General features: G+C 41.5%; 1 pseudogene; it reads right to left on the bottom strand.

Moving 5' to 3' along the window:
• Positions 1 to 223: 223 nt before the first annotated feature.
• LOC129340923 (transcription initiation protein SPT3 homolog) lies at positions 224 to 1,062 on the bottom strand (annotated as a pseudogene).
• Positions 1,063 to 4,225: the final 3,163 nt, after the last annotated feature.

Raw genomic sequence — 4,225 nt, 5'->3', positions numbered from 1 at the left:
CAGAGTTCAGGCATTCCCCCAGCTCAGTTGCCAGGGGAATTGATTTATGGTGACTGATGGTGCCTGACTGTCTGGCTTCCCGAACCGCAGCCAAACGCACCGAACCAGGCTTCTTCTGAACGCTGGTTCGTTGGTTGTGGAAAATCACGAACTGCTGGGTTGCGATCACACAATCGCCAATTTCGTGGGTTTTGGAAGTTGGTAAAGTGGTTCGTGCCCATCTCTACTTGTGATTGGCATTGCTACAGCCTTGATGAAGAACAAAGAGAATCCTTAATCCTCTGCTTTTCCAGTTGCTCTGGTTGTGATGCTGAATGAATGTAACCGATCTTGCATGACTGAAATGATTCCCCACTTTGGGAGCCATGTCTTGCTTGACCCAAAGGGCCCCAGATCCACCACCTGTGCAACAGTCTCATAGGCCAAATAAGCCAAGATCTCTAGGGTAACTGCATTTGGTCTTATCTCCACGCTACTACAGTCCAACCAGTCGCGGAACTTGGCAGCTTTCTTAGAAAAACTTAATTGATGACTTTCACAAAATTCTTAGTATTGAGCTGAGTCCATCATTCGAATTTGTCTTTCTGTTCTCTCCATTCTCTTTTGTTTTACGTCATCAACCTCATCATCTTCAAATAAGGACAAGAGTTCTCCAGTCTGATCGATAGCGATAAGAAAGTCTTGAGCAATTTTCTGACATTTGTTGCTGCCGCTGCTGCTGCCAAGTTTATCTTCCAGAAAATCATCCTCTTCAATGCGTTTGACAATTTTAGATTTGTAGTCTCAGAAAAACATATTTTTAAGTAGCCTTCGCAGCTTTTTCTTATCTTTGCACATCAAAAAAAGATCTGCAGAAATTACTCTCGCACCTCTCATCTGAGAAACCGCCGAGGCTTGCTGCAACAAATTAATCAGTTGAGTGTGGACAATGTCTTCTACCCATACTGCTGATTCATGGAGAGGCCTATGAGCATCCCTTAAGGAAAACATCATGCTTTGCAGTTCCAGAGTAAAGTTAGTCGATTTTCCTTTTCCACTGCTTGATGGCACAAAGGACGACATTTGGGCTAACTCCAGAACTGCTCTTCCGAACGAGGCAGTGCAGCAGCAATCAGGGAGCATGGTGGCTAAAGGAAGGAGAGAACACATTTTTTCCCTCTAAAGGTTTTCCCCTGTTCAATCTAATCTAGATTTCATTCCAATAAAATATTTCCCCAGTCATATCAGGATGATTTCAGGTAGCACTCAAAATGAACATACACTACCTGTTTTTCTGCCTTTTGGGGAGCTATCTCATACACCCGTTGACATGGAAGGAGTGATATTGGTTTCTCTACAATTGCCAATTACCACAATTAACTAGAGAGAACTAATTACCTGTTTTATTTCAAGTTGCCCATCTGTAATGTGGGCTTTAATTCTGACTTAAATTGCTTTTGGCCTAGAGGCACAATGCTACAGCCAGCTTCTTTTTAATTAAGTGAGAAAGGGGAGGAGGGAGAGGACAGTAGATGTGCTTCTCTTGACCATTCAATCATACATCTGCCATAATTCTGATCAACCCTGTTTTCATTCGGATTCCCTGATCAGGTATGCCTACAAACATATTTTTAGAAAGATTCCCATGACAATGTAGCAGTAACTGGGAGCTAGAAAGAATCCAAAGTACATTCATAAAACTGATTTCCAGTGTGTGGGTTATAGCTGTAAATATTCATTCCATTTTTGTACAAATGAACATATTAAGAGAGTGATTGTGTTTGTAGCCATCAGCCCTGCTCATAACTCCTATTTGAATGCCAACTTTGCACAGAGCCTTCACACTAATACCACAGTGTTCAGAGGCTCCTGTATATTGAATCTTCCATTTTTTAAGCTTCCAGATCACAGCTTGGATCCAGGTGAGCATTCCCAAGAATGGATGTCAAGAGATATTCACTGATTCTCCCTTTGACTATAGAGCTCCAATTCTTTCTTCTGTCACTAGGAGCAGTACATTTTTAGGGGGGAGGGGGGGTTGAAGTGGAGAGACTCAGAGGATACAAGTCCCTTCCATCAATGAGAATTATGACTGGATCAAAGCCCACCAGACTACACACATTTTGTATACCAGACTACACTCATTTGGGTGTACATGTTTAGGAACTATCTACCCAGTATACTTGAGTGTTCAGAAGCTGTAAGTATTTATTTATTTTATTTATTTATTTCAAATTTGTATTCCACCCTCCCCGCAAGTGGGCTCAGGGTGGATACCAACATATTAAAAATACAATTAAGATACAATAAAAAATTCATATTAATTAAAAACAATACATTTAAAACAAGATGGTGGACAGCCTTTACAGGGAGGGTTTTATACTCCCCCCTTTTTTTTCCAGGCCAGTGGAGGCCCAGCCTCAGCCATATGACTGGCGGAACAACTCTGTCTTGCAGGCCCGGCGAAAAGATAGTAAGTCCTGCCAGGCCCTGATTTCAGCAGACAGAGCATTCCACCAGGTGGGAGCCAGGACCAAAAAGGCCCTGGCTCTAGTCGAGGCTAGGCGGGCCTCCTTGGCAAATGCATGCAATTTAGATCAGGTTCCCTCCCATGCACTCATGTTTATCAAAATGATAGACATATAGACCATATAATTCAAGGAGAACGAGTGATGGTACTGGAAGTATTTAGATTAGAACCAGTAGCCTTGCAAGGAAAACCACAAAAGTTACAAGTAGAGAATTTTCATTTCAATTTTGAATCTGGGGATTTTGAAAAAAAAAATTCTGTTACTGGTTTTTTTTTCAGGTGGGGTGTTTCTAGTTCAGCTCAATTCTGTTTAGTTTTGTTTTGTTCTGTTATCATGAGTTTTGGAGCCGTTTTTTTTCAACAAAGCCTTTGTTTTTTGCAACGAAGGCTTTTGGGGTAGCTTTTTTTGCACTTAATGGCACTTAAATTGGACCATAGTTCTGCCTTTAAATCATTGACTCATTGAGCACATACAACAAAGAGTGTTTACAGATCCTGAAGAATACTTGGGGAAAGCATCAAGGCAAGTTTTGGTTGCTAACATGCACACTGTTATTTTCAAGAGGCAGTTTTGGAAATGAGGCTCTGGGGCAGCTGTTTTTGCACTTCAGCAAAACTGCATTGACATTATTTGTCCTCCCAATAAACCATCGATCTACTGAGTTTTTCCTCAAGTATACCACACACACACACACACACACACACACATATAACAAAGGGCACTGAAGAAGGCAAGGATTGGCAGTTGGAAACTATGGAGGGAAACTGGCAGTTGCAGAGTGGAAACTAAGTAGGAGAGCACTCCAACCAGCATAGTAACTTCTTTAAAAATCGTGCTTAATGTTCACTTTTAATCAGTGGTGATAGTTCCAATAAATTATTACCTTTGCATTTTGCTGTTGCCTGTTGCTGCCATGATTCCTTGTACTTTGTAGTTTCATTTCCACAATGAGGTGAATCTTTTGATGTTGAGCATTCTGCTGCTAAATGTGGTTTATGTATTCTTGCATTAATTGCCACTGATCATTATTGCTCCAGTGCAGGCAGGCAGGCAGCATGATTGTCTGAACCCACCACCCAAATAAACATGGTTTTTTCCCATAAGTTCTCCTTTTGCTGTTAGCAGGCAGGATTATTTTTGACAATGGCTCACAGGGGGCTTGATTTAAGCTTGATGTAGAGATTTTTTTTTTTAAAAAAAAAACTAATGATTTGGTGGATTTGTGGGAAGGGAATTGTAAGATGGAGACATCTGAAGAGAAAATTAGATTGTTGGTACGTGTGAAGTAATTGAAGCTTCATCAGGGTACATGTTTGCCATTTGACTCAGAGAAAGAGGGAACCCCGGAAGACTATGATTGAAGTCTCCCAGGGCTTTATCATATTCAATTGATCGAACAGACCACTTTCACCCTGCCTTGTAGCACTTTCCCTTATAATACTGACTGTCCAAGTGCCCAGATGGGGTTGGAGAAGACAGACCAGTGCCCGGGGTAGTGCCTCAAAAAACAAAACAAAACAAAAAAGGATGCACACTCCCCCTTCCCTTCTCTTCAATCCTGGAGGAGCACAATATAGAAACCTTTCAGGTAACATAGGAAGTCCTCTTCTCTAGCTTTGCTCCTCCACCCCATGATGTTTCAAGAGATAATTTTTATGGTGGCAGGTGGAAGAGCAGTTGTATGTCAGTCTACTGTAGAAAGCAGGTCAATAGAA

This window comes from Eublepharis macularius, chromosome 13, assembly GCF_028583425.1.
Source record: "Eublepharis macularius isolate TG4126 chromosome 13, MPM_Emac_v1.0, whole genome shotgun sequence".
Classification (NCBI taxonomy): domain Eukaryota; kingdom Metazoa; phylum Chordata; class Lepidosauria; order Squamata; family Eublepharidae; genus Eublepharis; species Eublepharis macularius.
The sequence above is the reverse complement of the archived record's forward strand: the minus strand, read 5'-3'. Positions and strand labels throughout refer to the sequence as shown.